The sequence below is a fragment of the Pelophylax lessonae genome (genome assembly GCF_965119305.1).
Source record: "Pelophylax lessonae genome assembly, chromosome: 7".
Classification (NCBI taxonomy): Eukaryota; Metazoa; Chordata; class Amphibia; order Anura; family Ranidae; genus Pelophylax; species Pelophylax lessonae.
Window position 1 is genome coordinate 255767704 of NC_138774.1, and position 12408 is coordinate 255780111.

Below are 12408 nucleotides of genomic sequence, written 5' to 3' on the forward strand. Positions count from 1 at the left end.
ATCGCAGTGCGATCTGCAAGTACGCACAGAATCGCATCGCACAAGTGTGAACCACTGTGCGATTTGATTTTGATGCAGCTCAAAAAATGCCCCTGTGCGTCTTTGGTGCGGATGCAGTGCGAATTTAGCCATAGAAAGTGTATGGCTGAAATTCGCACCGCACATGAGATCGCATGTAACGAAGGAGCAGTGTGCTCCGAATTAAATGCGATCTCCGCAGCCGCACGAGTGTGAACGGGCACTTTAAAAGCTTTGAAATTACCTGGGAAACTGGCATTGTCTGAAACCGGAAGTGGCAAACCGGAAGTGACCTCCTTAAAACCGGAAGTGGCATTAAAACACTTTTCTCCTTGACATTTTGGGCTTTAAAGTGTTGTTGTATCCGTTTTGGGGACTTTTGATCCCGTTTTGACACATTTTCTGCCTCCCTAAGCCTTTGGCTAAAGATGTGAACATTTTAAGGGCAAAACCCCCAAAATATGCAAAATTTAATTTTGGGACCATTTTACCTGTGTTTGCTTCCTTTTACCAAGAAATGACCAGAGAGATGAAAAATGACTAGATTTCAGTCTTAGGCTCGGTTCACACTTGTGCGATGCGGGAACGCTGCCAATATGCAGCGTGTTACCGCATCGCATCCACACAACTGGCAGTTCCCACTGCCATATGCGATACGCAGGGGGTGTCAATTAAACGTTAACGACACCCCCAGTTTGATTGCATATCGCAGTGCGATCTGCAAGTACGCACAGAATCGCATCGCACAAGTGTGAACCACGGTGCGATTTGATTTTGATGCAGCTCAAAAAATGCCCCTGTGCGTCTTTGGTGCGGATGCAGTGCGAATTTAGCCATAGAAAGTGTATGGCTGAAATTCGCACCGCACATGAGATCGCATGTAACGAAGGAGCAGTGTGCTCCGAATTAAATGCGATCTCCGCAGCCGCACGAGTGTGAACGGGCACTTTAAAAGCTTTGAAATTACCTGGGAAACTGGCATTGTCTGAAACCGGAAGTGGCAAACCGGAAGTGACCTCCTTAAAACCGGAAGTGGCATTAAAACACTTTTCTCCTTGACATTTTGGGCTTTAAAGTGTTGTTGTATCCGTTTTGGGGACTTTTGATCCCGTTTTGACACATTTTCTGCCTCCCTAAGCCTTTGGCTAAAGATGTGAACATTTTAAGGGCAAAACCCCCAAAATATGCAAAATTTAATTTTGGGACCATTTTACCTGTGTTTGCTTCCTTTTACCAAGAAATGACCAGAGAGATGAAAAATGACTAGATTTCAGTCTTAGGCTCGGTTCACACTTGTGCGATGCGGGAACGCTGCCAATATGCAGCGTGTTACCGCATCGCATCCACACATCTGGCAGTTCCCACTGCCATATGCGATACGCAGGGGGTGTCAATTAAACGTTAACGACACCCCCAGTTTGATTGCATATCGCAGTGCGATCTGCAAGTACGCACAGAATCGCATCGCACAAGTGTGAACCACGGTGCGATTTGATTTTGATGCAGCTCAAAAAATGCCCCTGTGCGTCTTTGGTGCGGATGCAGTGCGAATTTAGCCATAGAAAGTGTATGGCTGAAATTCGCACCGCACATGAGATCGCATGTAACGAAGGAGCAGTGTGCTCCGAATTAAATGCGATCTCCGCAGCCGCACGAGTGTGAACGGGCACTTTAAAAGCTTTGAAATTACCTGGGAAACTGGCATTGTCTGAAACCGGAAGTGGCAAACCGGAAGTGACCTCCTTAAAACCGGAAGTGGCATTAAAACACTTTTCTCCTTGACATTTTGGGCTTTAAAGTGTTGTTGTATCCGTTTTGGGGACTTTTGATCCCGTTTTGACACATTTTCTGCCTCCCTAAGCCTTTGGCTAAAGATGTGAACATTTTAAGGGCAAAACCCCCAAAATATGCAAAATTTAATTTTGGGACCATTTTACCTGTGTTTGCTTCCTTTTACCAAGAAATGACCAGAGAGATGAAAAATGACTAGATTTCAGTCTTAGGCTCGGTTCACACTTGTGCGATGCGGGAACGCTGCCAATATGCAGCGTGTTACCGCATCGCATCCACACATCTGGCAGTTCCCACTGCCATATGCGATACGCAGGGGGTGTCAATTAAACGTTAACGACACCCCCAGTTTGATTGCATATCGCAGTGCGATCTGAGAGTACGCACAGAATCGCATCGCACAAGTGTGAACCACTGTGCGATTTGATTTTGATGCAGCTCAAAAAATGCCCCTGTGCGTCTTTGGTGCGGATGCAGTGCGAATTTAGCCATAGAAAGTGTATGGCTGAAATTCGCACCGCACATGAGATCGCATGTAACGAAGGAGCAGTGTGCTCCGAATTAAATGCGATCTCCGCAGCCGCACGAGTGTGAACGGGCACTTTAAAAGCTTTGAAATTACCTGGGAAACTGGCATTGTCTGAAACCGGAAGTGGCAAACCGGAAGTGACCTCCTTAAAACCGGAAGTGGCATTAAAACACTTTTCTCCTTGACATTTTGGGCTTTAAAGTGTTGTTGTATCCGTTTTGGGGACTTTTGATCCCGTTTTGACACATTTTCTGCCTCCCTAAGCCTTTGGCTAAAGATGTGAACATTTTAAGGGCAAAACCCCCAAAATATGCAAAATTTAATTTTGGGACCATTTTACCTGTGTTTGCTTCCTTTTACCAAGAAATGACCAGAGAGATGAAAAATGACTAGATTTCAGTCTTAGGCTCGGTTCACACTTGTGCGATGCGGGAACGCTGCCAATATGCAGCGTGTTACCGCATCGCATCCACACATCTGGCAGTTCCCACTGCCATATGCGATACGCAGGGGGTGTCAATTAAACGTTAACGACACCCCCAGTTTGATTGCATATCGCAGTGCGATCTGCAAGTACGCACAGAATCGCATCGCACAAGTGTGAACCACGGTGCGATTTGATTTTGATGCAGCTCAAAAAATGCCCCTGTGCGTCTTTGGTGCGGATGCAGTGCGAATTTAGCCATAGAAAGTGTATGGCTGAAATTCGCACCGCACATGAGATCGCATGTAACGAAGGAGCAGTGTGCTCCGAATTAAATGCGATCTCCGCAGCCGCACGAGTGTGAACGGGCACTTTAAAAGCTTTGAAATTACCTGGGAAACTGGCATTGTCTGAAACCGGAAGTGGCAAACCGGAAGTGACCTCCTTAAAACCGGAAGTGGCATTAAAACACTTTTCTCCTTGACATTTTGGGCTTTAAAGTGTTGTTGTATCCGTTTTGGGGACTTTTGATCCCGTTTTGACACATTTTCTGCCTCCCTAAGCCTTTGGCTAAAGATGTGAACATTTTAAGGGCAAAACCCCCAAAATATGCAAAATTTAATTTTGGGACCATTTTACCTGTGTTTGCTTCCTTTTACCAAGAAATGACCAGAGAGATGAAAAATGACTAGATTTCAGTCTTAGGCTCGGTTCACACTTGTGCGATGCGGGAACGCTGCCAATATGCAGCGTGTTACCGCATCGCATCCACACATCTGGCAGTTCCCACTGCCATATGCGATACGCAGGGGGTGTCAATTAAACGTTAACGACACCCCCAGTTTGATTGCATATCGCAGTGCGATCTGAGAGTACGCACAGAATCGCATCGCACAAGTGTGAACCACTGTGCGATTTGATTTTGATGCAGCTCAAAAAATGCCCCTGTGCGTCTTTGGTGCGGATGCAGTGCGAATTTAGCCATAGAAAGTGTATGGCTGAAATTCGCACCGCACATGAGATCGCATGTAACGAAGGAGCAGTGTGCTCCGAATTAAATGCGATCTCCGCAGCCGCACGAGTGTGAACGGGCACTTTAAAAGCTTTGAAATTACCTGGGAAACTGGCATTGTCTGAAACCGGAAGTGGCAAACCGGAAGTGACCTCCTTAAAACCGGAAGTGGCATTAAAACACTTTTCTCCTTGACATTTTGGGCTTTAAAGTGTTGTTGTATCCGTTTTGGGGACTTTTGATCCCGTTTTGACACATTTTCTGCCTCCCTAAGCCTTTGGCTAAAGATGTGAACATTTTAAGGGCAAAACCCCAAAATATGCAAAATTTAATTTTGGGACCATTTTACCTGTGTTTGCTTCCTTTTACCAAGAAATGACCAGAGAGATGAAAAATGACTGGATTTCAGTCTTAGGCTCGGTTCACACTTGTGCGATGCGGGAACGCTGCCAATATGCAGCGTGTTACCGCATCGCATCCACACAACTGGCAGTTCCCACTGCCATATGCGATACGCAGGGGGTGTCAATTAAACGTTAACGACACCCCCAGTTTGATTGCATATCGCAGTGCGATCTGCAAGTACGCACAGAATCGCATCGCACAAGTGTGAACCACTGTGCGATTTGATTTTGATGCAGCTCAAAAAATGCCCCTGTGCGTCTTTGGTGCGGATGCAGTGCGAATTTAGCCATAGAAAGTGTATGGCTGAAATTCGCACCGCACATGAGATCGCATGTAACGAAGGAGCAGTGTGCTCCGAATTAAATGCGATCTCCGCAGCCGCACGAGTGTGAACGGGCACTTTAAAAGCTTTGAAATTACCTGGGAAACTGGCATTGTCTGAAACCGGAAGTGGCAAACCGGAAGTGACCTCCTTAAAACCGGAAGTGGCATTAAAACACTTTTCTCCTTGACATTTTGGGCTTTAAAGTGTTGTTGTATCCGTTTTGGGGACTTTTGATCCCGTTTTGACACATTTTCTGCCTCCCTAAGCCTTTGGCTAAAGATGTGAACATTTTAAGGGCAAAACCCCCAAAATATGCAAAATTTAATTTTGGGACCATTTTACCTGTGTTTGCTTCCTTTTACCAAGAAATGACCAGAGAGATGAAAAATGACTGGATTTCAGTCTTAGGCTCGGTTCACACTTGTGCGATGCGGGAACGCTGCCAATATGCAGCGTGTTACCGCATCGCATCCACACAACTGGCAGTTCCCACTGCCATATGCGATACGCAGGGGGTGTCAATTAAACGTTAACGACACCCCCAGTTTGATTGCATATCGCAGTGCGATCTGCAAGTACGCACAGAATCGCATCGCACAAGTGTGAACCACTGTGCGATTTGATTTTGATGCAGCTCAAAAAATGCCCCTGTGCGTCTTTGGTGCGGATGCAGTGCGAATTTAGCCATAGAAAGTGTATGGCTGAAATTCGCACCGCACATGAGATCGCATGTAACGAAGGAGCAGTGTGCTCCGAATTAAATGCGATCTCCGCAGCCGCACGAGTGTGAACGGGCACTTTAAAAGCTTTGAAATTACCTGGGAAACTGGCATTGTCTGAAACCGGAAGTGGCAAACCGGAAGTGACCTCCTTAAAACCGGAAGTGGCATTAAAACACTTTTCTCCTTGACATTTTGGGCTTTAAAGTGTTGTTGTATCCGTTTTGGGGACTTTTGATCCGTTTTGACACATTTTCTGCCTCCCTAAGCCTTTGGCTAAAGATGTGAACATTTTAAGGGCAAAACCCCCAAAATATGCAAAATTTAATTTTGGGACCATTTTACCTGTGTTTGCTTCCTTTTACCAAGAAATGACCAGAGAGATGAAAAATGACTAGATTTCAGTCTTAGGCTCGGTTCACACTTGTGCGATGCGGGAACGCTGCCAATATGCAGCGTGTTACCGCATCGCATCCACACAACTGGCAGTTCCCACTGCCATATGCGATACGCAGGGGGTGTCAATTAAACGTTAACGACACCCCCAGTTTGATTGCATATCGCAGTGCGATCTGCAAGTACGCACAGAATCGCATCGCACAAGTGTGAACCACGGTGCGATTTGATTTTGATGCAGCTCAAAAAATGCCCCTGTGCGTCTTTGGTGCGGATGCAGTGCGAATTTAGCCATAGAAAGTGTATGGCTGAAATTCGCACCGCACATGAGATCGCATGTAACGAAGGAGCAGTGTGCTCCGAATTAAATGCGATCTCCGCAGCCGCACGAGTGTGAACGGGCACTTTAAAAGCTTTGAAATTACCTGGGAAACTGGCATTGTCTGAAACCGGAAGTGGCAAACCGGAAGTGACCTCCTTAAAACCGGAAGTGGCATTAAAACACTTTTCTCCTTGACATTTTGGGCTTTAAAGTGTTGTTGTATCCGTTTTGGGGACTTTTGATCCCGTTTTGACACATTTTCTGCCTCCCTAAGCCTTTGGCTAAAGATGTGAACATTTTAAGGGCAAAACCCCCAAAATATGCAAAATTTAATTTTGGGACCATTTTACCTGTGTTTGCTTCCTTTTACCAAGAAATGACCAGAGAGATGAAAAATGACTAGATTTCAGTCTTAGGCTCGGTTCACACTTGTGCGATGCGGGAACGCTGCCAATATGCAGCGTGTTACCGCATCGCATCCACACATCTGGCAGTTCCCACTGCCATATGCGATACGCAGGGGGTGTCAATTAAACGTTAACGACACCCCCAGTTTGATTGCATATCGCAGTGCGATCTGCAAGTACGCACAGAATCGCATCGCACAAGTGTGAACCACGGTGCGATTTGATTTTGATGCAGCTCAAAAAATGCCCCTGTGCGTCTTTGGTGCGGATGCAGTGCGAATTTAGCCATAGAAAGTGTATGGCTGAAATTCGCACCGCACATGAGATCGCATGTAACGAAGGAGCAGTGTGCTCCGAATTAAATGCGATCTCCGCAGCCGCACGAGTGTGAACGGGCACTTTAAAAGCTTTGAAATTACCTGGGAAACTGGCATTGTCTGAAACCGGAAGTGGCAAACCGGAAGTGACCTCCTTAAAACCGGAAGTGGCATTAAAACACTTTTCTCCTTGACATTTTGGGCTTTAAAGTGTTGTTGTATCCGTTTTGGGGACTTTTGATCCCGTTTTGACACATTTTCTGCCTCCCTAAGCCTTTGGCTAAAGATGTGAACATTTTAAGGGCAAAACCCCCAAAATATGCAAAATTTAATTTTGGGACCATTTTACCTGTGTTTGCTTCCTTTTACCAAGAAATGACCAGAGAGATGAAAAATGACTAGATTTCAGTCTTAGGCTCGGTTCACACTTGTGCGATGCGGGAACGCTGCCAATATGCAGCGTGTTACCGCATCGCATCCACACATCTGGCAGTTCCCACTGCCATATGCGATACGCAGGGGGTGTCAATTAAACGTTAACGACACCCCCAGTTTGATTGCATATCGCAGTGCGATCTGAGAGTACGCACAGAATCGCATCGCACAAGTGTGAACCACTGTGCGATTTGATTTTGATGCAGCTCAAAAAATGCCCCTGTGCGTCTTTGGTGCGGATGCAGTGCGAATTTAGCCATAGAAAGTGTATGGCTGAAATTCGCACCGCACATGAGATCGCATGTAACGAAGGAGCAGTGTGCTCCGAATTAAATGCGATCTCCGCAGCCGCACGAGTGTGAACGGGCACTTTAAAAGCTTTGAAATTACCTGGGAAACTGGCATTGTCTGAAACCGGAAGTGGCAAACCGGAAGTGACCTCCTTAAAACCGGAAGTGGCATTAAAACACTTTTCTCCTTGACATTTTGGGCTTTAAAGTGTTGTTGTATCCGTTTTGGGGACTTTTGATCCCGTTTTGACACATTTTCTGCCTCCCTAAGCCTTTGGCTAAAGATGTGAACATTTTAAGGGCAAAACCCCCAAAATATGCAAAATTTAATTTTGGGACCATTTTACCTGTGTTTGCTTCCTTTTACCAAGAAATGACCAGAGAGATGAAAAATGACTAGATTTCAGTCTTAGGCTCGGTTCACACTTGTGCGATGCGGGAACGCTGCCAATATGCAGCGTGTTACCGCATCGCATCCACACATCTGGCAGTTCCCACTGCCATATGCGATACGCAGGGGGTGTCAATTAAACGTTAACGACACCCCCAGTTTGATTGCATATCGCAGTGCGATCTGCAAGTACGCACAGAATCGCATCGCACAAGTGTGAACCACGGTGCGATTTGATTTTGATGCAGCTCAAAAAATGCCCCTGTGCGTCTTTGGTGCGGATGCAGTGCGAATTTAGCCATAGAAAGTGTATGGCTGAAATTCGCACCGCACATGAGATCGCATGTAACGAAGGAGCAGTGTGCTCCGAATTAAATGCGATCTCCGCAGCCGCACGAGTGTGAACGGGCACTTTAAAAGCTTTGAAATTACCTGGGAAACTGGCATTGTCTGAAACCGGAAGTGGCAAACCGGAAGTGACCTCCTTAAAACCGGAAGTGGCATTAAAACACTTTTCTCCTTGACATTTTGGGCTTTAAAGTGTTGTTGTATCCGTTTTGGGGACTTTTGATCCCGTTTTGACACATTTTCTGCCTCCCTAAGCCTTTGGCTAAAGATGTGAACATTTTAAGGGCAAAACCCCCAAAATATGCAAAATTTAATTTTGGGACCATTTTACCTGTGTTTGCTTCCTTTTACCAAGAAATGACCAGAGAGATGAAAAATGACTAGATTTCAGTCTTAGGCTCGGTTCACACTTGTGCGATGCGGGAACGCTGCCAATATGCAGCGTGTTACCGCATCGCATCCACACATCTGGCAGTTCCCACTGCCATATGCGATACGCAGGGGGTGTCAATTAAACGTTAACGACACCCCCAGTTTGATTGCATATCGCAGTGCGATCTGAGAGTACGCACAGAATCGCATCGCACAAGTGTGAACCACTGTGCGATTTGATTTTGATGCAGCTCAAAAAATGCCCCTGTGCGTCTTTGGTGCGGATGCAGTGCGAATTTAGCCATAGAAAGTGTATGGCTGAAATTCGCACCGCACATGAGATCGCATGTAACGAAGGAGCAGTGTGCTCCGAATTAAATGCGATCTCCGCAGCCGCACGAGTGTGAACGGGCACTTTAAAAGCTTTGAAATTACCTGGGAAACTGGCATTGTCTGAAACCGGAAGTGGCAAACCGGAAGTGACCTCCTTAAAACCGGAAGTGGCATTAAAACACTTTTCTCCTTGACATTTTGGGCTTTAAAGTGTTGTTGTATCCGTTTTGGGGACTTTTGATCCCGTTTTGACACATTTTCTGCCTCCCTAAGCCTTTGGCTAAAGATGTGAACATTTTAAGGGCAAAACCCCCAAAATATGCAAAATTTAATTTTGGGACCATTTTACCTGTGTTTGCTTCCTTTTACCAAGAAATGACCAGAGAGATGAAAAATGACTGGATTTCAGTCTTAGGCTCGGTTCACACTTGTGCGATGCGGGAACGCTGCCAATATGCAGCGTGTTACCGCATCGCATCCACACAACTGGCAGTTCCCACTGCCATATGCGATACGCAGGGGGTGTCAATTAAACGTTAACGACACCCCCAGTTTGATTGCATATCGCAGTGCGATCTGCAAGTACGCACAGAATCGCATCGCACAAGTGTGAACCACTGTGCGATTTGATTTTGATGCAGCTCAAAAAATGCCCCTGTGCGTCTTTGGTGCGGATGCAGTGCGAATTTAGCCATAGAAAGTGTATGGCTGAAATTCGCACCGCACATGAGATCGCATGTAACGAAGGAGCAGTGTGCTCCGAATTAAATGCGATCTCCGCAGCCGCACGAGTGTGAACGGGCACTTTAAAAGCTTTGAAATTACCTGGGAAACTGGCATTGTCTGAAACCGGAAGTGGCAAACCGGAAGTGACCTCCTTAAAACCGGAAGTGGCATTAAAACACTTTTCTCCTTGACATTTTGGGCTTTAAAGTGTTGTTGTATCCGTTTTGGGGACTTTTGATCCCGTTTTGACACATTTTCTGCCTCCCTAAGCCTTTGGCTAAAGATGTGAACATTTTAAGGGCAAAACCCCCAAAATATGCAAAATTTAATTTTGGGACCATTTTACCTGTGTTTGCTTCCTTTTACCAAGAAATGACCAGAGAGATGAAAAATGACTAGATTTCAGTCTTAGGCTCGGTTCACACTTGTGCGATGCGGGAACGCTGCCAATATGCAGCGTGTTACCGCATCGCATCCACACATCTGGCAGTTCCCACTGCCATATGCGATACGCAGGGGGTGTCAATTAAACGTTAACGACACCCCCAGTTTGATTGCATATCGCAGTGCGATCTGAGAGTACGCACAGAATCGCATCGCACAAGTGTGAACCACTGTGCGATTTGATTTTGATGCAGCTCAAAAAATGCCCCTGTGCGTCTTTGGTGCGGATGCAGTGCGAATTTAGCCATAGAAAGTGTATGGCTGAAATTCGCACCGCACATGAGATCGCATGTAACGAAGGAGCAGTGTGCTCCGAATTAAATGCGATCTCCGCAGCCGCACGAGTGTGAACGGGCACTTTAAAAGCTTTGAAATTACCTGGGAAACTGGCATTGTCTGAAACCGGAAGTGGCAAACCGGAAGTGACCTCCTTAAAACCGGAAGTGGCATTAAAACACTTTTCTCCTTGACATTTTGGGCTTTAAAGTGTTGTTGTATCCGTTTTGGGGACTTTTGATCCCGTTTTGACACATTTTCTGCCTCCCTAAGCCTTTGGCTAAAGATGTGAACATTTTAAGGGCAAAACCCCCAAAATATGCAAAATTTAATTTTGGGACCATTTTACCTGTGTTTGCTTCCTTTTACCAAGAAATGACCAGAGAGATGAAAAATGACTGGATTTCAGTCTTAGGCTCGGTTCACACTTGTGCGATGCGGGAACGCTGCCAATATGCAGCGTGTTACCGCATCGCATCCACACAACTGGCAGTTCCCACTGCCATATGCGATACGCAGGGGGTGTCAATTAAACGTTAACGACACCCCCAGTTTGATTGCATATCGCAGTGCGATCTGCAAGTACGCACAGAATCGCATCGCACAAGTGTGAACCACGGTGCGATTTGATTTTGATGCAGCTCAAAAAATGCCCCTGTGCGTCTTTGGTGCGGATGCAGTGCGAATTTAGCCATAGAAAGTGTATGGCTGAAATTCGCACCGCACATGAGATCGCATGTAACGAAGGAGCAGTGTGCTCCGAATTAAATGCGATCTCCGCAGCCGCACGAGTGTGAACGGGCACTTTAAAAGCTTTGAAATTACCTGGGAAACTGGCATTGTCTGAAACCGGAAGTGGCAAACCGGAAGTGACCTCCTTAAAACCGGAAGTGGCATTAAAACACTTTTCTCCTTGACATTTTGGGCTTTAAAGTGTTGTTGTATCCGTTTTGGGGACTTTTGATCCCGTTTTGACACATTTTCTGCCTCCCTAAGCCTTTGGCTAAAGATGTGAACATTTTAAGGGCAAAACCCCCAAAATATGCAAAATTTAATTTTGGGACCATTTTACCTGTGTTTGCTTCCTTTTACCAAGAAATGACCAGAGAGATGAAAAATGACTAGATTTCAGTCTTAGGCTCGGTTCACACTTGTGCGATGCGGGAACGCTGCCAATATGCAGCGTGTTACCGCATCGCATCCACACATCTGGCAGTTCCCACTGCCATATGCGATACGCAGGGGGTGTCAATTAAACGTTAACGACACCCCCAGTTTGATTGCATATCGCAGTGCGATCTGAGAGTACGCACAGAATCGCATCGCACAAGTGTGAACCACTGTGCGATTTGATTTTGATGCAGCTCAAAAAATGCCCCTGTGCGTCTTTGGTGCGGATGCAGTGCGAATTTAGCCATAGAAAGTGTATGGCTGAAATTCGCACCGCACATGAGATCGCATGTAACGAAGGAGCAGTGTGCTCCGAATTAAATGCGATCTCCGCAGCCGCACGAGTGTGAACGGGCACTTTAAAAGCTTTGAAATTACCTGGGAAACTGGCATTGTCTGAAACCGGAAGTGGCAAACCGGAAGTGACCTCCTTAAAACCGGAAGTGGCATTAAAACACTTTTCTCCTTGACATTTTGGGCTTTAAAGTGTTGTTGTATCCGTTTTGGGGACTTTTGATCCCGTTTTGACACATTTTCTGCCTCCCTAAGCCTTTGGCTAAAGATGTGAACATTTTAAGGGCAAAACCCCCAAAATATGCAAAATTTAATTTTGGGACCATTTTACCTGTGTTTGCTTCCTTTTACCAAGAAATGACCAGAGAGATGAAAAATGACTGGATTTCAGTCTTAGGCTCGGTTCACACTTGTGCGATGCGGGAACGCTGCCAATATGCAGCGTGTTACCGCATCGCATCCACACAACTGGCAGTTCCCACTGCCATATGCGATACGCAGGGGGTGTCAATTAAACGTTAACGACACCCCCAGTTTGATTGCATATCGCAGTGCGATCTGCAAGTACGCACAGAATCGCATCGCACAAGTGTGAACCACTGTGCGATTTGATTTTGATGCAGCTCAAAAAATGCCCCTGTGCGTCTTTGGTGCGGATGCAGTG